Source organism: Pseudophryne corroboree, chromosome 4, assembly GCF_028390025.1.
Source record: "Pseudophryne corroboree isolate aPseCor3 chromosome 4, aPseCor3.hap2, whole genome shotgun sequence".
Classification (NCBI taxonomy): domain Eukaryota; kingdom Metazoa; phylum Chordata; class Amphibia; order Anura; family Myobatrachidae; genus Pseudophryne; species Pseudophryne corroboree.
In genome coordinates this window covers 859,640,196-859,663,878 of record NC_086447.1, presented here as the reverse complement: position 1 = coordinate 859,663,878, position 23,683 = coordinate 859,640,196, and the positions used below count along the sequence as shown (strand labels likewise).

Genomic DNA, 23,683 nt, shown 5'->3' with positions numbered 1-23,683 from the left:
GAAAGGGGGAGATTTTATGGTGACTCGGGACATAAAGGATGCATACCTTCATGTCCCCATTTATCCACCTCATCAGGCGTACCTCAGGATTGCGGTACGGGATTGTCATTACCAATTTCAGACGTTGCCGTTTGGTCTCTCCACGGCCCCGAGAATGTTCACCAAGGTAATGGCGGAAATGATGGTGCTCCTGCGGAAGCAAGGTGTCACTATTATCACGTACTTGGACGATCTCCTCATAAAAGCGAGATCAAGAGAGCAGTGGCTGAACAGCGTATCACTTTCTCTGGAAGTGTAACGGCAACACGGCTGGATTCTATATATTCCAAAGTCGCAGTTGGTTCCTACAGCTCATCTGCCTCTCCTAGGCATGATCCTAGACACAGACCAGAAAAGGGTTTATCTCCCGATAGAGAGAGCTCAGGAGCTCGTGACACTGGTCAGGAATCTATTAAAACCAAAACAGGTGTCAGTGCATCACTGCACTCGAGTCCTGGGAAGGATGGTGGCATCATACAAGGCCATTCCCTTCGGCAGGTTCCATGCGAGGACCTTCCAATGGGACTTACTGGACAAGTGGTCCGGATCACATCTTCAGATGCATCGGTTAATCACCCTATCCCCCAGGGCCAGGGTGTCTCTCCTGTGGTGGCTGCAGAGTGCTCACCTTCTCGAAGGTCGCAGATTCGGCATTCAGGACTGGGTCCTGGTGACCATGGATGCAAGCCTCCGAGGGTGGGGGGCAGTCACAGAGGGAAGAAATTTCCAAGGGCTGTGGTCAAGTCAGGAGACTTGCCTTCACATCAACATCCTGGAACTAAGGGCCATATACAACGCCCTACGTCAAGCGAAGTCCCTGCTTCACGACCAACCGGTTCTGATTCAGTCAGACAATATCACCGCAGTGGCTTATGTAAACCGCCAAGGCGGCACAAGGAGCAGGGTGGCGATGGTAGAAGCCACCAGAATTCTTCGCTGGGCGGAGAATCACGTAAGAGCACTGTCAAGAAGCCACCAGAATTCTTCGCTGGGCGGAGAATCACGTAAGAGCACTGTCAGCAGTGTTCATTCCGGGAGTGGACAACTGGGAAGCAGACTTCCTCAGCAGGCACGACCTCCACCCGGGAGAGTGGGGACTTCATCAAGAAGTCTTCACGCAGATTGCAAGGCGGTGGGAACTGCCACAGGTGGACATGATGGCATCCCGCCTCAACAAAAAGCTACAGAGATATTGCGCCAGGTCAAGAGACCCTCAGGCGATAGCTGTAGACGCACTAGTGACACCGTGGGTGTTCCAGTCGGTTTATGTATTTCCTCCTCTTCCTCTCATACCAAAGGTGCTGAGAATCATAAGAAAAAGAAGAGTGAGAACAATACTCATTGTTCCGGATTGGCCAAGAAGGACTTGGTATCCGAATCTGCAAGAAATGCTCACAGAGGACCCATGGCCTCTGCCTCTAAGACAGGACTTGTTGCAACAGGGGCCCTGTCTGTTCCAAGACTTACCGCGGCTGCGTTTGACGGCATGGCGGTTGAACGCCGGATCCTAACAGAAAAAAGCATTCTGGATGAGGTTATTCCTACGCTGATAAAGGCTAGGAAGGACGTGACGGCTAAACATTATCACCGTATATGGCGAAAATATGTTGATTGGTGTGAGGCCAGGAATGCCCCTACAGAGGAATTCCAGCTGGGCCGTTTCCTTCACTTCCTACAGTTGGGAGTGACTTTGGGCCTGAAATTGGGTTCCATTAAGGTCCAGATTTCGGCTCTATCCATTTTCTTTCAAAAAGAACTGGCTTCTCTTCCTGAAGTCCAGACGTTTGTAAAGGGAGTGCTGCATATTCAGCCCCCTTTTGTGCCTCCAGTGGCACCTTGGGATCTTAACGTGGTGTTGAGTTTCCTGAAGTCACATCGGTTTGAGCCACTCAAAACCGTGGAGTTAAAATTTCTCACGTGGAAGGTGGTCATGCTATTAGCCTTGGCTATAGCTAGGCGTGTGTCAGAATTGGCGGCTTTGTCACATAAAAGCCCCTATCCGGTTTTCCATATGGACAAGGCAGAATTGCGGACCCGTCCACAATTTCTGCAAAAAGTGGTGTCATCCTTTCATATGAACCAACCTATTGTGGTGCCTGTGGCTACTCGTGACTTGGAGGATTCCGAGTTACTAGATGTGGTCAGGGCTTTGAAGGTTTATGTAGCCAGAACGGCTAGGGTCAGGAAAACAGAATCTTTGTTTATCCTGTATGCTTCCAACAAGCTTGGGGCGCCTGCTTCAAAGCAAACTATTGCTCGCTGGATCTGTAACACGATTCAGCAGGCTCATTCTGCGGCTGGGTTGCCGCTGTCTAAATAAGTTAATGGCCCATTCCACAGGGAAGGTGGGCTCTTCTTGGGCGGCTGCCTGAGGGGTCTCGGCATTACAGCTTTGCCGAGCGGCTACTTGGTCAGGTTCAAACACCTTTGCAAAGTTCTACAGGTTTGATACCCTGGCTGAGGAGGACCTTGTGTTTGCTCATTCAGTGCTGCAGAGTCATCCGCACTCTCCCGCCCGTTTGGGAGCTTTGGTATAATCCCCATGGTCCTTACGGAGTCCCCAGCATCCACTAGGACGTTAGAGAAAATAAGATTTCACTTACCGGTAAATCTATTTCTCGTAGTCCGTAGTGGATGCTGGGCGCCCGTCCCAAGTGCGGACTTCTTCTGCAATACTTGTATATAGTTATTGCTTAAATAAGGGTTATGTAAGTTGCATCAGGGTTGATCTGATGCTCCGTTGTTGTTCATACTGTTAACTGGGTAAGTTTATCACGAGTTATACGGTGTGATTGGTGTGACTGGTATGAGTCTTGCCCTGGATTCCAAAATCCTTTCCTTGTACTGTCAGCTCTTCCGGGCACAGTTTCTCTAACTGAGGTCTGGAGGAGGGACATAGAGGGAGGAGCCAGAGCACACCAGTATCCAAATTCTTTCTTAAAGTGCCCTGTCTCCTGCGGAGCCCGTCTATTCCCCATGGTCCTTACGGAGTCCCCAGCATCCACTACGGACTACGAGAAATAGATTTACGGGTAAGTAAAATCTTATTTTTTTTAAGTAATACTTAAACCTAAAATACAGTCTTAAATGTCACAGTAGACTTGTGCTTATTGTAAGAGACTGCTGGCAGCTTCTCTCTTTGTAGTAAATGATAATAGGAAATTAAAGCTTGTACTCAGTTATATAAAACCTGTAAATACAATCTGTTACTGGATGGGCTTAGTTAGGCTGACCATATTATCCCTTTAACCTGGGACTTTCATGAATTACACAGGGTCTGTGGCTGGCTGACTACAAGCCTGCATTTCACCTGGTTTTAAGCAGCCACAGAACCTGTGTAATTCATGAGTGTCCCAGGTTAAAGGGATAATATGGTGAGCCTAGCTTAGTCCACCTACCGCAGGGGTAAGGAACCTGCGGCCCTCCAGCTGTTGTTGATCTACACATCCCAACATGCCCTGCAACAGTTTTAGCATGGCCAAATAGCAAAATGGTAGCAAGGCATGCTGGTATGTGTAGTTCAACAACAGCTGGAGGGCTAAAGGTTCCCCATGCCTGACCTACCGGGTCAGAGGGTGAGCTCATAGACACTGGGCTCAGAACAGCTAAGGGTAGCATAAGTGCTTGAGTCTATGTCTTGGTCAGCGTTGGGTTGAAGCAAGACAATGTTTATCAGCTCTAATAAGATGTCCTAAAAAGGACAGTACTGTGTTAAGGTACTAGGAGTGTGCACAGCAATCAGATGTTCTCAGATATACACAGATCAAGGTGTTCCAGATAATATTGATATACTTGTCATGGTTTCAATACCATTTAGACACTTAAAAAGCAGGAGGTAATTTCCATTGCTGCCCCTTTAAAGCCAGCTTATTACATTTAGCTTGCAGGTAACTCGAGCTAGAGACATGAACAGTATTGAAACATTGGGCCTAATTCAGACCCGATGACTCGCTAGGGTTTTTTTGCAATACCGCGTTCGCATAGTCGCCGCCCATAGGGGAGTGTATTTTCACTTTGCAAGTGTGTGAACACATGTGTAGCAGAACTGTACAAACAGATTTTGTGCAGTCTCTGAGTAGCCCAGGACTAACTCAGCTGCTGCGATCACTTCAGCCTGTCCAGGACCGGAAGTGACGTCAAACACCCGCCCTGCAAACTCATGGACACGCCTGCATTTTTCCAACCACTCCAAGAAAATGATCAGTTGCCACCCACAAACGCCTTCTCTCTGTAAATCTCCTTGCGATCGCCCGTGCAAATAGATTCTTAGCACAAACTCATCGCTGAGCGGCGATCCGCTTTGTACCTGTGCAACGCGCCTGCACATTGCGGTTCATACTCATGCGCAGTTTAGATCTGATTGCCCGCTGTACGAAAACGCAGCCTAGCAATCAGGTCTGAATTAGGCCCATTGTCACCAGTGGACAGGGAAGAGTGTATTCCCCTCTGCAGTGATGCTACTAGGGGGAGAAGGTGCTGCCTACTCTTCTCCCAGGTGCCTATCAACCTGGGTGAGGGATTAAGGTAGAGATGTACTAAGCAGTGAAAAGGGTGGAGAAGTGAGTGCATGGCAACAAATCAGCATTGAAGTAACATTTATAATTTTGCATACTATAAAATTATACAGAGCAGCTGATTGGTTGCCATGGGCAACTTCTCTACTGGCTCACTTCTCCACTCTTATCACTGCTTAGTACATAATCTTTTATAGCTCCTACTCAAAAAGTCACCTAGAGGCTTTGCGATTTTGCTTCCCCTCCGAAAGTGACTATTACAGGGAGTGTGACCAGATTGCAGAACAACCTTAGAAACAAAGAATTTACTTGGCCCATATAAGCTGTCCTAAACACATGTACATGCACACACTAAGGTTCACTTTTTGTTGGGAGCCAGTTAGCCTACCAGTATATTTTTGGCATGTGGGAGAAAGCTGGCGTACCTGGAGGAAACCCACGCAAGCACAGGGAGAATATTCAAACTCCGCACAGTCCGTGGTGGGTTTCAAAACCATGACCTCAGTGCTGTGAGGCAGTAATGCTTACCATTACACCATCCCATACCTCCCAACTGTCCCGATTTTCGCGGGACAGTCCCGTTTTTGGGGGACTGTCCCGCTGTCCCACCCGCGGGCCGCAGTGTCCCGCGGTGGGGGGGGCAGTTGGGAGGCTCTGTCTGTCGCTGCCCTGCTTAGCAGAGCAGCGGTGAACAGACGCTGTGCGCATGCGCACAGCGTCTATTCACTGAAGTCAGAGGGAGAGGGGGCATGCCAGCGGCTCACAGAGCGCTGGGCATGCCCCCTCAGTGACGAAAATGGGGGCGTGGCTCGAGATCGCGGATCCTCCGCGAAGCCACCCCCCTTTTACTTAGGCCACGCCCTTTTTCGGGAGCGCGCGCGTGTGTCCCGCTTTCAAAGGGGACAAAGTTGGGAGGTATGCCATCCGTACTGCCAACCTTCCCTAACTAACACTTCTAGAGACCTCTGGGGTCCAGTATGACACTTCTCTGGCTGGTACTCCCAACGTGGAGAACATCTGAGATCATTTAACATATACTGCAGCAAACATTACACTGAGGAATTGCTCTAAGCTCAGTATAGAAAGTAATATTAATTATTATTATTTTTTATAACAGGGACTGAAATACAAAAGCAAAATGATCATCTATACAACACATCAGTAAGTGTTCTGCTGCAGACTTATAGTAAGCAGTGTTGGTAAATAACTTATGCACGTACTGATAGGATGTGTCTGTTACTCTATAAAACACCATACTTTTGCTCTTTACCATTATATCCACCAAATTATTACTGCAAACCATAGGCCACCAAAATATAATTCTTCAAAAAGAAAAATGACCCTAAGTGTCGCCTATTTCATTAAAAGCAAACTGTTGGTTGCAGTGCAGTATTAGCAAAAGTAAAGCATCGCGTCAGTTTAGAAATTGGATGTACAGATGTTGTGCTTACAAAATGCTCCTCTTTAAAAATAGCTGAAGCAAAGTAGAGACCAATGTGTAAAGTATTCCCAAAATAATAACTTGTCAGTTACTGGCAGACGGGTGAGAAGAAACACCATTTATTTTATCATGGTGGATATCCATGCTGGTGATCCAGTTTTGCTGTATCTGTCTGTGCAGGATTAATCATTGCTGCACTGTTTGGCTCACTCAGATGCCATCTAACTAATCCCTTACTGTAGTTTATATAATGAGGGATTACAAATAGTAATGAATTACTATTAGACAGAATTAAACTAGTACAACTGTAATTGGAAAAATTAAAATGAGGCATGGTGGCTTTATGATGTTGCTACTTTTTTAAAATGGGCTTGGGGGGTTATTCAGAGATGAACGCAGATGGCTGCATACGCAGCTAGATCCGCGTTCATCTCTGCACATGTTGTGGGCCGCCCAGCACAGAGCAAAGCCGCCCAGCATGTGTTAGGCCTCCCCCGATGTGTCTGCCATTAGATTACGGAGGCATCGGATCTAAGTTAGGTTGACCCCTGGCAGTGCAACCAGGCTGTGCTGTCAGGCGGTCAGCGTCCATTTCTCTGACATCCTAGTGGATGCTGGGGACTCCGTAAGGACCATGGGGAATAGACGGCTCCGCAGGAGACTGGGCACATCTAAAGAAAGATTTAGGACTATCTGGTGTGCACTGGCTCCTCCCCCTATGACCCTCCTCCAAGCCTCAGTTAGATTTCTGTGCCTGGCCGAGCTGGATGCACACTAGGGGCTCTCCTGAGCTCCTAGAAAGAAAGTATAGTTTAGGTTTTCTATTTTACAGTGAGACCTGCTGGCAACAGGCTCACTGCAGCGAGGGACTAAGGGGAGAAGAAGCGAACCTACCTAAGTGGTGGTAGCTTGGGCTTCTTAGGCTACTGGACACCATTAGCTCCAGAGGGATCGCACACAGGACCCGACCTCGTCGTCCGGAGCCGCGCCGCCATCCCCCTTACAGAGCCAGAAGCAAGAAGGTCCGGAAAATCGGCGGCTGAAGACTTCTGTCTTCTCCAAGGTAGCGCACAGCACTGCAGCTGTGCGCCATTGCTCCTCATGCACACCACACACTTCGGTCACTGATGGGTGCAGGGCGCTGGGGGGGGGGCGCCCTGAGCAGCAATATTAACACCTTGGCTGGCAAAACTGACACCATATATAGCCCCAGAGGCTATATAGGTGTAAATTACCCCTGCCAGAATAACACAAAAAGCGGGAGAAAGCCCACCGAAAAAGGGGCGGAGCCATCTCCCTCAGCACACTGGCGCCATTTTCCCTCACAGCTCAGCTGGAAGGATCGCTCCCTGGCTCTCCCCTGCAGTCCTGCACTACAGAAAGGGTAAAAAAGAGAGGGGGGGCACTAAATTTAGGCGCAGTATATATATATATATAATACAAGCAGCTATAGGGGAAAACACTCTGTATAGTGATATCCCTCTGTTATATAGCGCTCTGGTGTGTGCTGGCATACTCTCCCTCTGTCTCCCCAAAGGGCTTTGTGGGGTCCTGTCCTCTGTCAGAGCATTCCCTGTGTGTGTGCTGTGTGTCGGTACCGCTGTGTCGACATGTATTATGAGGAAAATGATGTGGAGGCAGAACAAATGCCTGTAAATGTGTTGTCACCCCCTGAGGGGTCGACACCTGTGTGGATGGACTTATGGAAGGAATTACGTGACAGTGTCAGCTCCTTACATAAAAGGTTTGACGACATAGGACAGCCGGCTACTCAGCTTGTGACTGTTCCAGCGTCTCAAATGTCATCAGGGGCTTTAAAACGCCCGCTACCTCAGATGGCAGACACAGATGTCGACACGGATACCGACTCCAGTGTCGACGACGATGAGACTAGTGTACCCTCCAATAGGTCCACCCGTTACATGATTGAGGCAATGAAAAATGTATTACACATTTCTGATAGTACCTCAGGTACCACAAAAAAGGGTATTATGTTCGGTGAGAAAAAACTACCAGTAGTTTTTCCTGCATCTGAGGAATTAAATGAGGTGTGTAAGGAAGCCTGGACTTCCCCCGATAAGAAATTTATAATTTCTAAACGGTTATTGGCAGCGTACCCTTTCCCGCCAGAGGATAGGTCACGTTGGGAAACATCCCCTAGCGTAGATAAAGCGCTTACACGTTTATCAAAACAGGTGGCACTACCGTCTCAGGATACGGCCGCCCTAAAGGAGCCTGCTGATAGAAAGCAGGAGGCTACCCTAAAAGCTATATATACACACACGGGCATTATATTGCGACCAGCGATTGCATCAGCATGGATGTGCAGTGCTGCTGCTGCGTGGTCAGATTCCCTGTCGGATAATATTGATACCCTGGATAGGGACAATATTTTGCTGACCGTAGAGCATATAAAAGACGCTGTCTTATACATGCGTGATGCACAGAGGGATATTTGCCGGCTGGCATCAAAAATAAGCGCAATGTCCATTGCCGCCAGAAGGGGGTTATGGACTCGGCAGTGGTCGGGTGATGCCGATTCAAAAAGGCACATGGAAGTTTTGCCTTATAGGGGGGTGGAACTGTTTGGGGATGGTCTTTCAGACCTCGTTTCCACAGCTACGGCTGGGAAATCGACATTTTTGCCACAGGCTACCCCACAGCAAAAGAAAGCACCGTATTATCAAGTACAGTCCTTTCGGCCCCATAAACACAAGAGGGCTCGAGGCGCATCCTTTCTGCCGAGAGGCAAAGGTAGGGGAAAAAAGCTGCAGCATACAGCCAGTTCCCAAGAGCAAAAGTCCTCCCCCGCGTCCGGTAAGTCCACAGCATGACGCTGGGGCTTCACAGGCGGACCCGGGTACGGTGGGGGCCCGTCCCAGAAATTTCAGCACACAGTAGGCTCTCTCACAGGTGGATCCCTGGATCCTTCAAGTAGTATCTCAGGGGTACAGGCTGGAATTCGAGACGTCCCTCCCCCCGCCGTTTTCTAAAATCTGCCTTACCAGGAACTCCCTCTGCCAGGGAGGCAGTGTTGGTGGCTATCCAAAAACTGTATTCACAGCAAGTGATTGTCAAGGTACCCCTCCTTCAGCAAGGAAAGGGTTACTATTCCACAATGTTTGTGGTACCGAAACCGGACGGTTCGGTGAGACCCATCTTAAATTTAAAATCCTTGAACACGTATATGAGAAAGTTCAAGTTCAAGATGGAATCGCTCAGGGCGGTTATTGCGAGCCTGGACGAGGGGGATTACATGGTCTCTCTGGACATCAAGGATGCCTACCTGCATGTCCCCATTTACCCTCCTCACCAGGAGTACCTCAGATTTGTGGTACAGGACTGTCACTATCAGTTCCAGACGCTGCCGTTTGGGTAATCCACGGCACCGAGGGTCTTTACCAAGGTAATGGCCGAAATGATGATACTCCTTCGCAAGAAGGGAGTTTTAATTATCCCGTACTTGGACGATCTCCTGATAAAGGCGAGGTCCAAGGAACAGTTGGTAGTGGGGGTAGCACTTTCTCGGGAAGTGCTACAACAGCACGGCTGGATTCTCAATATTCCAAAGTCACAGCTGGTCCCGACGACACGTCTTCTGTTCCTGGGAATGATTCTGGACACAGACCAGAAAAAAGTGTTTCTTCCAGTGGAAAAAGCCGAGGAGTTGTCATCTCTAGTCAGAGACCTCCTAAAACCGGGACAGGTGTCGGTACATCAATGCACACGAGTCCTGGGAAAAATGGTAGCTTCGTACGAAGCAATTCCATTCGGAAGGTTCCACGCAAGGATTTTCCAGTGGGACCTGTTGGACAAATGGTCCGGGTCGCATCTCCAGATGCAGCAGCGGATAACCCTGTCGGCAAGGACCAGGGTGTCACTACTGTGGTGGCTGCAGAGGGCTCATCTACTAGAGGGCCGCAGATTCGGAATACAGGACTGGGTCCTGGTGACCACGGATGCCAGCCTTCGGGGCTGGGGAGCAGTCACACAGGGAAGAAATTTCCAAGGGCTGTGGTCAAATCAGGAGATTTCACTACACATAAATATCCTGGAGCTAAGAGCCATTTACAATGCCCTATGCCAAGCAAGTCCCCTGCTTCAAAACAAACCGGTTCTGATCCAATCAGACAACATCACGGCGGTCGCCCATGTAAACAGACAGGGTGGCACAAGAAGCAGGAGGGCAATGGCAGAAGCCACAAGGATTCTCCGATGGGCGGAAAAATCACGTGCTAGCACTGTCAGCAGTGTTCATTCCGGGTGTGGACAACTGGGAAGCAGACTTCCTCAGCAGACACGACCTTCACCCGGGAGAGTGGGGGCTTCATCCAGAAGTCTTCCGATTGATTGTAAACCGTTGGGAAAGACCACAGGTGGATATGATGGCGTCCCGCCTCAACAAAAAGCTAAAAAGATATTGCGCCAGGTCAAGGAACCCTCAGGCGATAGCTGTGGATGCTCAAGTGACACCGTGGGTGTACCAGTCGGTTTACGTGTTTCCCCCTCTGCCTCTTATTCCCAAGGTGCTGAGAATAATACGAAGGGGAAGAGTGAGAACTATACTCGTGGTTCCGGATTGGCCAAGAAGAACTTGGTACCCGGAACTTCAAGAGATGCTCTCAGAGGACCCATGGCCTCTACCGCTAAGGCGGGACCTGCTGCAGCAGGGGCCCTGCCTGTTCCAAGACTTACCGCGGCTGCGTTTGACGGCATGGCGGTTGAACGCCGGATCCTGAAGGAAAAAGGTATTCCGGAGGAAGTCATTCCTACCCTAATCAAGGCCAGGAAGGATGTGACTGCAACCCACTATCACCGCATTTGGCGGATATATGTGGCTTGGTGTGAGGCCAGGAAGGCCCCAACGGAGGAATTTCAACTGGGTCGTTTCCTGCATTTCCTGCAAGCAGGGGTGACGATGGGTCTCAAATTGGGGTCCATTAAGGTCGAGATTTCGGCTCTGTCGATTTTCTTTCAAAAGGAACTGGCTTCGTTGCCTGAAGTTCAGACTTTTGTCAAGGGAGTTCTGCATATTCAGCCTCCTTACGTGCCTCCTGTGGCACCTTGGGATCTCAATGTGGTTTTGGGATTCCTGAGGTCACAACCGTGGATTTGAAATATCTCACGTGGAAAGTGGTCATGTTGTTGGCCCTGGCTTCGGCCAGGCGTGTGTCAGAATTGGCGGCTTTGCATATAAAAGCCCTTATCTGATTTTCCATATGGATAGGGCAGAGTTGAGGACTCGTCCTCAGTTTCTCCCGAAGGTGGTATCAGCGTTTCACTTGAACCAACCTATTGTGGTGCCTGCGGCTACTAGGGACTTGGAGGATTCCAAGTTGCTGGACGTAGTCAGGGCCCTGAAAATTTATGTTTCCAGGACGGCTGGAGTCAGGAAAACTGTTCGCTGTTTATCCTGTATGCACCCAATAAGCTGGGTGCTCCTGCTTCTAAGCAGACCATTGCTCGCTGGATTTGTAACACCATTCAGCTTGCGCATTCTGCGGTAGGACTACCGCAGCCAAAATCAGTAAAAGCCCACTCCACAAGGAAGGTGGGCTCATCTTGGGCGGCTGTCCGAGGGGTCTCGGCACTGCAACTTTGCCGAGCGGCTACTTGGTCAGGGTCTAACACTTTTGCTAAATTTTACAAATTTGATACCCTGGCTGAGGAGGACCTTGAGTTTGCTCATTCGGTGCTGCAGAGTCATCCGCACTCTCCCGCCTGTTTGGGAGCTTTGGTATAATCCCCATGGTCCTTACGGAGTCCCCGGCATCCACTAGGACGTCAGAGAAAATAAGAATTTACTCACCGGTAATTCTATTTCTCGTAGTCCGTAGTGGATGCTGGGCGCCCATCCCAAGTGCGGATTGTCTGCAATACTTGTAAATAGTTATTGTTCCACAAATCGGGTTGTTATTGCGAGCCATCTGTTCAGAGGCTCCGTTGTTATCATACTGTTAACCGGGGTTCATATCACGAGTTGTACGGTGTGATTGGTGTGGCTGGTATGAGTCTTACCCGGGATTCAAAATCCTTCCTTATTGTGTCAGCTCTTCCGGGCACAGTATCTTAACTGAGGTCTGGAGGAGGGTCATAGGGGGAGGAGCCAGTGCACACCAGATAGTCCTGAATCTTTCTTTAATTGTGCCCAGTCTCCTGCGGAGCCGTCTATTCCCCATGGTCCTTACGGAGTCCCCAGCATCCACTACGGACTACGAGAAATAGAATTACCGGTGAGTAAATTCTTATTTTTACTGGGAGGTGGCCTTAAGTGACAAAAAAAAACCTCAATTTTTTTGTCATGTGACCATAAATTTATAAGCACCTCTCATTTCTATCTGGCGGTGATGGAGAGAAGCACATGGTAAAGTGGAAAGTATGTCGCTTGTCAAAGTAAATTTTCCACCTGTCAGGTATAATGACTGTAATGTCAAAGCAAATGTATCCAGGTCTAAATTTTTTATCATATATGTCGGTGATTTGCAAATGTATAAAACCATGTGAATCCTTTAGCCAAAATGGTGGCTGTGGGGTAAGTTGAGACAGTTTGAAATATAGGGCGTCAAAGTGAGTGCAAAAATTTCCCAGAAGAATCCGGGTGAGCACTGGTAAACACAACCCCACTTTTGCATTTACAGAAAATAATTTGCAGTTTTTCCTACAAAGGGGGAGATTTTATCAAAGCTTGGAGGGAGACAACGTGGAGAGATATAATGTACAAATGAATCAGATAACTCATTTATCAAACACAGGGGCCAATGTACTAAGCCTTGGAGAGGGAGAAAGTGCCAACTAATAAGCTCCCAACTGTCATGCTAGCCGAAGAATCCAGACATAATTGAATACCCCCCTATGTTTGAAAAATGTCAGGAGCTGGTTGGTTGATACTTTATGTCTCTCCAAGGCTTAGTACATACACCCCAGAGTCTATAAAATGACAGAGGCAAAATGGTTATTACTTCATCTCTCTCCACTTTATCTCTTACCAAGTTTTGATAAATATCCCTCAAATTGATTTGCTGAAGAAGCCCTTTGTCATAGATGCATTCTTAACCTTTTCAATTGACGGGAGACATTGTGAAAAAAGGTAGACAGCCGGAATCCCGACACCCGCCAGTAACCGGCAGCCGGAATCCCGACACCCGCCGATAACCTGACACCCGGAATCACCGGCTTGCTCTTCCCACTTGTTTGGTGGATCCATGCCGTCAAAGCAGTGCGAATAGAACCTGTGGCGATCGCAGTGGGATTCGGTTCTGGTATTCCGGCAGATGGGATTCCACTGTCGGTATAGTGACAGCCAACATCCCGTCGGTCGTGATATTGTATGTATGCCATACTGAGACCCATATAAGCATATTCATTTTCCTAGAGAGATTACATAGAGGGAGTGGGAAGGAGAGTTTTCAGAGGAATTCATTCTGAAGGAGAGATTTGATAGGTAGTAGCCCTTTCAGACTGCCGCGTACGAATACGGGTTATTGGCATATGAGCGCGCATAACCTATGTTCAGGTGCAGCCTGAAAGGTCCAAGGGTTGAAATACTGGGTCGAGCAACCCGGTATTTCAACCCTGGTCGCAAGCAGGGTTGAACTCGTGGTCAACCCGGCTCACTGTGCGGTGTGAGTGGGAGCCGGGTCGATATGTGTATGGGCAGCGCTTGGAGATCACGGGGTGCCCGAGGCGAGTCGCACTCTCAGAGCTTCCGTGTCAGGCTCCTGGGTGCGTCCCACCTCAGTTGGTCTGAAAGGGTATAGGAGGAGAATGAAAATAGTAGGACGGTGTCCTGAAGACCATGAAACTGTAATATTTGCATTGACTGATAAGAGGCTCAGCATACCGGCGCTGGGATCCCGACAACTATTCTCCCTCTTAGGCTGTCTACAACACCCCTGGAGGGAGAATAAATAGCGTGCCCGCAGCGTGGTGAACATAGCGAGCCCACAAGGGGCTCTTTTGTGCTCGCCCCACTGCCGGCATTCTGGCGGTCGGGATCCTGGCGCCGGGATCCTGACAGCCGGCCAATCGTATTACACCCGATAATAGTATGGTTGTCAGTTTTAAATGCAGATGAAAGGTCAAGAATAATAAGATACAAGTAGTGTCCTCAGGAGGTGATTGCAGAGCACAGGGGATCCCTGTCACACTGTTTAGTCCTTCAGTCTGTGATTGAGTGTTATGAGCCGCCACTGCTGCTCGTCTCCTCAGCGTGTCCCGGCCTTTACCAGACGACCGGGACACCATGTCATTCTGCTGCACTCCCTGACTGTCCCAGCGGTTGCTAGGCAACTGGGACCCTGCAGGGAACTCTGGTTGCTGTTACCTGCAGTGTACGTGTAGCATAACAGCTGCATGAAAGAATTCATTAGGGGGCCTTCCCTTTTTGGCTGCTCTGTTGTTGCTTGTCCCTGTTCAAAGGCAGCCAGCCCTGCATCACATTGCCGGTTATAGCTTTCATAGTGTCTCTCCACCTCCTGCTGCAGCTGGTGATACCACTTGCTTGCATCCTAACCTCAGCCCTGCTCTGCAAATTAACCCTGTAAGTGCTGTTCATCTGACAGTTGTCTCAGTGTTACCTGAGGATACTCTTCTTCATATTACTTCAGTCAATTATCTAACATTCTCCTGTCTATTGAATAAGCCCCTACAGCCTGGAGGCATCCTAAGTACCAGTGTGTGCATAAAACTCTAAGGGAACAACAGGCGGTTGTTATAGGCAGAAGACCCTCCCTCGTGGCTCTACGGGTCTCGTAATTGTACAGGAGTTACATAACATTGAGTGGCATGATGATCAGAGGGACAGGACCACATTTTTGTGGCTGGAGGTGGGTCACCATTACTGTCTCAGTTGACGCAAGTTAAAATATTCCATGGTGGCGTGTATTTGCCTATGATTCTGAATTTTCTGAAATTAAATGGAGGCTTTAGCAGCATATACAACTTGTGTAGGAAGTTTTCAAGCTTGATGCCTCATTTTATATTATAACCCCTCAGCATCTGTCTTAATGTATGCATATCCTCCATATTAAATATTGCACCAGGTGGAGTTGTTTCCTCCTCCCCCCTCTCATTCTTCGCCTTAGTAGACAAACAACTTTCTGTGGCTAAACCCCTAAATCACTGGTATCTCAAAAAGGACTCTGCGTACAGAGCAATTTCTTTTGATTTTCTTAATGTATTAAGTACTCTCCCTAATGTGTTTATAAGATACACAAGTTTGCACTCAATTGGAATTTCAAGATTAATACAACCAAAGCAGACCATTAAGACGTTCACTAGTATTACTACATTGCTCGGTTGGCACAGTATATCCAATGGCATTCTCCCTCTGTGTCAAGGGTATGGGTCTTCTTGGCCACCATTCTTTATGACATTTGGCTGCTTCTCACAATTCAATCCACATTGATTTGCACGCCTCTCGTAATTTGCCTATTGTAATTGCTGTAATCAAATATATGGCTAAGCTCCAGTCTATCCCCAAAGATCCTCCCTTGAGGAATTCCAGATATATTACTCAAGCTTTTCTCCTAGTGCAGCCTTGACCATTCAAGTGAATTTGTCTTTTGATATTAAAAATTTCAAAAGCCATCCATGGTCTGTGGATTCTCGGAGCGTGTACATTTCAGATATACTATTGAGAATAACACGGACGCTTTTATATGATATAAATTATATGATATGATATAAATTCTTTATATTTTTTCTGTGCAGGGTGAATACTGGCTGCTTTTGCATGTTGCCCACAAACCGTAGCTTTATTTTTGCACTGCAATTTAGATTTCAGTTTGAACACCTCCCACCTAAATCTAAATCTCTCTGCACATGTTAGATCTGCCCCACCTGCAGTGCAGCATGGTTTTATCCAGTTACTTGCTATTTTTCTTTGTTTGCAAATCAGAATCAGGCACTTTGTCAAGTATATCTTCAATGACAGAGAGCTATTGGAGCCTGCATAAAAATCCCTCTGTGTTATCTGCTTGCCAATAATTTGATCTTAATGCTTTGGGGCCTGCCTCTGAGTTGGAGGCAAGTGCAGAACCTGACACATGTCACAGTTTTCTGCAGACTGCACATGCATGGAAAACAGTAAATGGGGTCTGCACGCACATCATACGATGCTTCTGTAGTAGCAAGTAGCTCCATGAGATCTCCAGCAAAATCCAGCCTTTTGTGATGTGGACGTTTCCAAGCGGCAAATGTGTGACAGCAATGCAGACGCATAGAGCAGATGTGTTTGGTGCCAGTGTCACGGGAGCATCATGGCAATGTAGCTCGACTTGCATGCTTGTTTGAGGTGCATGCTTGTTTGAGTGGGTGCCAGTGGCGGAACTAGCGAGCGGTGGGCCCAGGTGCGACAAGATGCAACGGGCCCCCCCCCTCATCCCGTCTAAGTACTCCCCCCGTCACCCATGGAAAGGATCTGGTGAGGGGGACCTGCTCAGGGCCAGGGAAAAAGATACCTAGCAACAGTGCCGTAAATAGACATTTTAGCGCTGTGTGCAACGGCATCGCAGCCCCTCCTCTATGTAAAATAGGGGCAGTGCGCGCCGCAGGCGCGCGTCAAAAATATAGGGGCGTGGCTTCATGGGGAAGGGGTGTGGCCACAAAAGAATACCAATTCATATAACGGTGCACAGTAGTCTCCATTATTCAAATTACGCCGCACAGTAGCACCACTACAGCAGGTAGAGCCCCTGTCACACCTTACGGCGGACAGATTCCCCTATTTACACTAGAGATGAGCGGGTTCGGTTCCTTGGAAACCGAACCCGCCCGAACTTCATGTTTTTTTACACGGGTCCGAGCGACTCGGATCTTCCCGCCTTGCTCGGTTAACCCGAGCGCGCCCGAACGTCATCATCCCGCTGTCGGATTCTCGCGAGGCTCGGATTCTATCGCGAGACTCGGATTCTATATAAGGAGCCGCGCGTCGCCGCCATTTTCACACGTGCATTGAGATTCATAGGGAGAGGACGTGGCTGGCGTCCTCTCCGTTTAGAGAAGAGAGTGAGACAGTAGAGAGAGACACAGTAGTAGTAATTTTGGGGAGCATTATTAGGAGGAGTACTACTATACTACTACTACTTGCTGAAGTGATATAGATTAGATAGTGTGACTGTATTAATTATCTGACTTGTGGGGGAGACACTGACAGTGGGGAGCAGTTAGAGTCTGAGAGCAGGACTCAGGAGTACATATAACGTACAGTGCACACTTTTGCTGCCAGAGTCAGTGCCACACTGCCATTGTGACCACACTGACCACCAGACCAGTATAATATATTTTGTGATTGTCTGCTAGGAGTACTACTTGCAAGTTGCTGATAGTGTGACCAGTGACCTGACCACCAGTTTAATAATCAATCACCACCACCAGTTTAATATATATATATATATATATATATAATTGTATATAATATATATATATATATATATAATATTGTATACCACCTACCCGTGTTTTTTTTTTTTTCATTCTTCTTTATACATACTACTATAGTAGCTTACTGTAGCAGTCTGCGGTGCTGCTGAGCTGACAGTGTCCAGCAGGTCCGTCATCAGTCATTACATAATAAATATATATATACCTGTCCGGCTGCAGTACTAGTGATACTATATATAAATATATATTGATTTCATCTCATTATCATCCAGTCTATATTAGCAGCAGACACAGTACGTTAGTCCACGGCTGTAGCTACCTCTGTGTCGGCACTCGGCAGTCCATCCATAATTGTATACCACCTCCCCGTGGTTTTTTCTTTTTCTTTCTTCTTTGTACATACTACTATAGTATAGTAGCTTACTGTAGCAGTCTGCGGTGCTGCTGAGCTGATAGTGTCCAGCAGGTCCGTCATCAGTCATTACATAATAAATATATATACCTGTCCGGCTGCAGTACTAGTGATATTATATATACATATATATTGATTTCATCTCATTATCATCCAGTCTATATTAGCAGCAGACACAGTACGGTAGTCCACGGCTGTAGCTACCTCTGTGTCGGCACTCGGCAGTCCATCCATAATTGTATACCACCTCCCCGTGGTTTTTTTTTTTTCTTTCTTCTTTGTACATACTACTATAGTATAGTAGCTTACTGTAGCAGTCTGCGGTGCTGCTGAGCTGACAGTGCCCAGCAGGTCCGTCATCAGTCATTACATAATAAATATATATATACCTGTCCGGCTGCAGTACTAGTGATACTATATAGACATATATATTGATTTCATCTCATTATCATCCAGTCTATATTAGCAGCAGACACAGTACGTTAGTCCACGGCTGTAGCTACCTCTGTGTCGGCACTCGGCAGTCCATCCATAATTGTATACCACCTCCCCGTGGTTTTTTTTTTTTCTTTCTTCTTTGTACATACTACTATAGTATAGTAGCTTACTGTAGCAGTCTGCGGTGCTGCTGAGCTGACAGTGTCCAGCAGGTCCGTCATCAGTCATTACATAATAAATATATATATACCTGTCCGGCTGCAGTACTAGTGATACTATATATACATATATATTGATTTCATCTCATTATCATCCAGTCTATATTAGCAGCAGACACAGTACGTTAGTCCACGGCTGTAGCTACCTCTGTGTCGGCACTCGGCAGTCCATCCATAATTGTATACCACCTCCCCGTGGTTTTTTTTTTTTTCTTTCTTCTTTGTACATACTACTATAGTATAGTAGCTTACTGTAGCAGTCTGCGGTGCTGCTGAGCTGACAGTGTCCAGCAGGTCCGTCATCAGTCATTACATAATAAATATATATATACCTGTCCGGCTGCAGTACTAGTGATACTATATATACATATATATTGATTTCATCTCATTATCATCCAGTCTATATTAGCAGCAGACACAGTACGTTAGTCCACGGCTGTAGCTACCTCTGTGTCGGCACTCGGCAGTCCATCCATAATTGTATACCACCTCCCCGTGGTTTTTTTTTTTCTTTCTTCTTTGTACATACTACTATAGTATAGTAGCTTACTGTAGCAGTCTGCGGTGCTGCTGAGCTGACAGTGTCCAGCAGGTCCGTCATCAGTCATTACATAATAAATATATATACCTGTCCGGCTGCAGTACTAGTGATATTATATATACATATATATTGATTTCATCTCATTATCATCCAGTCTATATTAGCAGCAGACACAGTACGGTAGTCCACGGCTGTAGCTACCTCTGTGTCGGCACTCGGCAGTCCATCCATAAGTATACTAGTATCCATCCATCTCCATTGTTTACCTGAGGTGCCTTTTAGTTGTGCCTATTAAAATATGGAGAACAAAAATGTTGAGGTTCCAAAATTAGGGAAAGATCAAGATCCACTTCCACCTCGTGCTGAAGCTGCTGCCACTAGTCATGGCCGAGACGATGAAATGCCAGCAACGTCGTCTGCCAAGGCCGATGCCCAATGTCATAGTACAGAGCATGTAAAATCCAAAACACCAAATATCAGTAAAAAAAGGACTCCAAAATCTAAAATCAAATTGTCGTCGGAGAAGCGTAAACTTGCCAATATGCCATTTACCACACGGAGTGGCAAGGAACGGCTGAGGCCCTGGCCTATGTTCATGGCTAGTGGTTCAGCTTCACATGAGGATGGAAGCACTCAGCCTCTCGCTAGAAAAATGAAAAGACTCAAGCTGGCAAAAGCACCGCAAAGAACTGTGCGTTCTTCGAAATCCCAAATCCACAAGGAGAGTCCGACTCCAATTGTGTCGGTTGCGATGCCTGACCTTCCCAACACTGGACGTGAAGAGCATGCGCCTTCCACCATTTGCACGCCCCCTGCAAGTGCTGGAAGGAGCACCCGCAGTCCAGTTCCTGATAGTCAGATTGAAGATGTCAGTGTTGAAGTACACCAGGATGAGGAGGATATGGGTGTTGCTGGCGCTGGGGAGGAAATTGACCAGGAGGATTCTGATGGTGAGGTGGTTTGTTTAAGTCAGGCACCCGGGGAGACACCTGTTGTCCGTGGGAGGAATAGGGCCATTGACATGCCTGGTCAAAATACCAAAAAAATCAGCTCTTCGGTGTGGAAGTATTTCACCAGAAATGCGGACAACATTTGTCAAGCCGTGTGTTGCCTTTGTCAAGCTGTAATAAGTAGGGGTAAGGACGTTAACCACCTCGGAACATCCTCCCTTATACGTCACCTGCAGCGCATTCATAATAAGTCAGTGACAAGTTCAAAAACTTTGGGTGACAGCGGAAGCAGTCCACTGACCAGTAAATCCCTTCCTCTTGTAACCAAGCTCACGCAAACCACCCCACCAACTCCCTCAGTGTCAATTTCCTCCTTCCCCAGGAATGCCAATAGTCCTGCAGGCCATGTCACTGGCAATTCTGACGATTTCTCTCCTGCCTGGGATTCCTCCGATGCATCCTTGCGTGTAACGCCTACTGCTGCTGGCGCTGCTGTTGTTGCTGCTGGGAGTCGATGGTCATCCCAGAGGGGAAGTCGTAAGCCCACTTGTACTACTTCCAGTAAGCAATTGACTGTCCAACAGTCCTTTGCGAGGAAGATGAAATATCACAGCAGTCATCCTGCTGCAAAGCGGATAACTGAGGCCTTGACAACTATGTTGGTGTTAGACGTGCGTCCGGTATCCTCCGTTAGTTCACAGGGAACTAGACAATTTCTTGAGGTAGTGTGCCCCCGTTACCAAATACCATCTAGGTTCCACTTCTCTAGGCAGGCGATACCGATAATGTACACGGACGTCAGAAAAAGACTCACCAGTGTCCTAAAAAATGCAGTTGTACCCAATGTCCACTTAACCACGGACATGTGGACAAGTGGAGCAGGGCAGGGTCAGGACTATATGACTGTGACAGCCCACTGGGTAGATGTATGGACTCCCGCCGCAAGAACAGCAGCGGCGGCACCAGTAGCAGCATCTCGCAAACGCCAACTCTTTCCTAGGCAGGCTACGCTTTGTATCACCGCTTTCCAGAATACGCACACAGCTGAAAACCTCTTACGGCAACTGAGGAAGATCATCGCGGAATGGCTTACCCCAATTGGACTCTCCTGTGGATTTGTGGCATCGGACAACGCCAGCAATATTGTGTGTGCATTAAATATGGGCAAATTCCAGCACGTCACATGTTTTGCACATACCTTGAATTTGGTGGTGCAGAATTTTTAAAAAAACGACAGGGGCGTGCAAGAGATGCTGTCGGTGGCCAGAAGAATTGCGGGACACTTTCGGCGTACAGGCACCACGTACAGAAGACTGGAGCACCACCAAAAACAACTGAACCTGCCCTGCCATCATCTGAAGCAAGAAGTGGTAACGAGGTGGAATTCAACCCTCTATATGCTTCAGAGGTTGGAGGAGCAGCAAAAGGCCATTCAAGCCTATGCAATTGAGCACGATATAGGAGGTGGAATGCACCTGTCTCAAGCGCAGTGGAGAATGATTTCAACATTGTGCAAGGTTCTGATGCCCTTTGAACTTGCCACACGTGAAGTCAGTTCAGACACTGCCAGCCTGAGTCAGGTCATTCCCCTCATCAGGCTTTTGCAGAAGAAGCTGGAGACATTGAAGGAGGAGCTAACACGGAGCGATTCCGCTAGGTATGTGGGACTTGTGGATGGAGCCCTTAATTCGCTTAACAAGGATTCACGGGTGGTCAATCTGTTGAAATCAGAGCACTACATTTTGGCCACCGTGCTCGATCCTAGATTTAAAGCCTACCTTGGATCTCTCTTTCCGGCAGACACAAGTCTGCTGGGGTTCAAAGACCTGCTGGTGACAAAATTGTCAAGTCAAGCGGAACGCGACCTGTCAACATCTCCTCCTTCACATTCTCCCGCAACTGGGGGTGCGAGGAAAAGGCTCAGAATTCCGAGCCCACCCGCTGGCGGTGATGCAGGGCAGTCTGGAGCGACTGCTGATGCTGACATCTGGTCCGGACTGAAGGACCTGACAACGATTACGGACATGTCGTCTACTGTCACTGCATATGATTCTCTCACCATTGAAAGAATGGTGGAGGATTATATGAGTGACCGCATCCAAGTAGGCACGTCACACAGTCCGTACTTATACTGGCAGGAAAAAGAGGCAATTTGGAGGCCCTTGCACAAACTGGCTTTATTCTACCTAAGTTGCCCTCCCACAAGTGTGTACTCCGAAAGAGTGTTTAGTGCCGCCGCTCACCTTGTCAGCAATCGGCGTACGAGGTTACATCCAAAAAATGTGGAGAAGATGATGTTCATTAAAATGAATTATAATCAATTCCTCCGTGGAGACATTGACCAGCAGCAATTGCCTCCACAAAGTACACAGGGAGCTGAGATGGTGGATTCCAGTGGGGACGAATTGATAATCTGTGAGGAGGGGGATGTACACGGTGATATATCGGAGGATGATGATGAGGTGGACATCTTGCCTCTGTAGAGCCAGTTTGTGCAAGGAGAGATTAATTGCTTCTTTTTAGGTGGGGGTCCAAACCAACCCGTCATTTCAGTCACAGTCGTGTGGCAGACCCTGTCACTGAAATGATGGGTTGGTTAAAGTGTGCATGTCCTGTTTATACAACATAAGGGTGGGTGGGAGGGCCCAAGGACAATTCCATCTTGCACCTCTTTTTTCTTTCATTTTTATTTGCGTCATGTGCTGTTTGGGGAGTGTTTTTTGGAAGGGCCATCCTGCGTGACACTGCAGTGCCACTCCTAGATGGGCCCGGTGTTTGTGTCGGCCACTAGGGTCGCTTAGCTTACTCACACAGCTACCTCATTGCGCCTCTTTTTTTCTTTGCGTCATGTGCTGTTTGGGGAGTGTTTTTTGGAAGGGCCATCCTGCGTGACACTGCAGTGCCACTCCTAGATGGGCCCGGTGTTTGTGTCGGCCACTAGGGTCGCTTAGCTTACTCACACAGCTACCTCATTGCGCCTCTTTTTTTCTTTGCGTCATGTGCTGTTTGGGGAGGGTTTTTTGGAAGGGACATCCTGCGTGACACTGCAGTGCCACTCCTAGATGGGCCCGGTGTTTGTGTCGGCCACTAGGGTCGCTTAGCTTACTCACACAGCTACCTCATTGCGCCTCTTTTTTTCTTTGCGTCCTGTGCTGTTTGGGGAGGGTTTTTTGGAAGGGACATCCTGCGTGACACTGCAGTGCCACTCCTAGATGGGCCCGGTGTTTGTGTCGGCCACTAGGGTCGCTTATCTTACTCACACAGCTACCTCATTGCGCCTCTTTTTTTCTTTGCGTCATGTGCTGTTTGGGGAGGGTTTTTTGGAAGGGCCATCCTGCGTGACACTGCAGTGCCACTCCTAGATGGGCCCGGTGTTTGTGTCGGCCACTAGGGTCGCTTATCTTACTCACACAGCTACCTCATTGCGCCTCTTTTTTTCTTTGCGTCATGTGCTGTTTGGGGAGGGTTTTTTGGAAGGGCCATCCTGCGTGACACTGCAGTGCCACTCCTAGATGGGCCCGGTGTTTGTGTCGGCCACTAGGGTCGCTTATCTTACTCACACAGCTACCTCATTGCGCCTCTTTTTTTCTTTGCGTCATGTGCTGTTTGGGGAGGGTTTTTTGGAAGGGCCATCCTGCGTGACACTGCAGTGCCACTCCTAGATGGGCCCGGTGTTTGTGTCGGCCACTAGGGTCGCTTATCTTACTCACACAGCTACCTCATTGCGCCTCTTTTTTTCTTTGCGTCA

General features: G+C 48.0%; 1 protein-coding gene across 1 annotated transcript in view; it reads right to left on the bottom strand.

Annotated features, from left to right (window-relative positions):
* The window catches only part of LHCGR (luteinizing hormone/choriogonadotropin receptor), a 444,743-nt gene that overhangs the window by 57,255 nt on the left and 363,805 nt on the right, over positions 1–23,683 (bottom strand). The gene's annotated exons all lie outside the window — the stretch shown is intronic.